Source organism: Gekko japonicus, unplaced genomic scaffold (assembly GCF_001447785.1).
Source record: "Gekko japonicus isolate JY-2015 unplaced genomic scaffold, Gekko_japonicus_V1.1 scaffold921, whole genome shotgun sequence".
Taxonomy (NCBI): Eukaryota; Metazoa; Chordata; class Lepidosauria; order Squamata; family Gekkonidae; genus Gekko; species Gekko japonicus.
Genome location: NW_015168676.1, coordinates 348464 through 349050, shown reverse-complemented (window position 1 = coordinate 349050; position 587 = coordinate 348464).

Below are 587 nucleotides of genomic sequence, written 5' to 3'. Positions count from 1 at the left end.
TCCCCCCACTGTGCCTTCCCCCCCCCCCCCCCCAGTACGGAAAAGACAGTTGACTGTATTGTGCCTGTCTTTTTTCTTGTAAGGAAAAAGACAGTTAACCCTCTTGTGCCTGTCTTTTCCCCCTACTGGAAAAAGAGGCACAATAGGGGTAAATCTTTTTCCCCTGACCAACCAAAGCCAAAAATGCATCCCAGGGAGGGGCAGTGTGGCTCAGGGAAATGCCACCAGGGGGGAATTCAAGTCTCCATTCCCCACAACACTGTGTCCGTGTAATTCAACCTTCAATGGTATCCTGTCCCGTTAATTTCAGTAGTGTATCTTGTGCTTGCAAGAAGAGTTTCTGGTTTGTTTCCATGCATTTTTATTGATTGCTGTCATTCTATATTTATTGTGCTTATTTATAATCTCCGATACTGGTTTTTTTTGTATGTGTACAAAATGTGGAAAATCAGATGACGTGTGAGATAACTGGCAATTAAAGGGCACCATCTTTTTAAAAAATTAAGAAAACAAATATATACCGTAACGATTAGACAAAAACTAATTTCCTGTGATCTATGTTATTCTGTTTTGTGTAGAAAATTTTA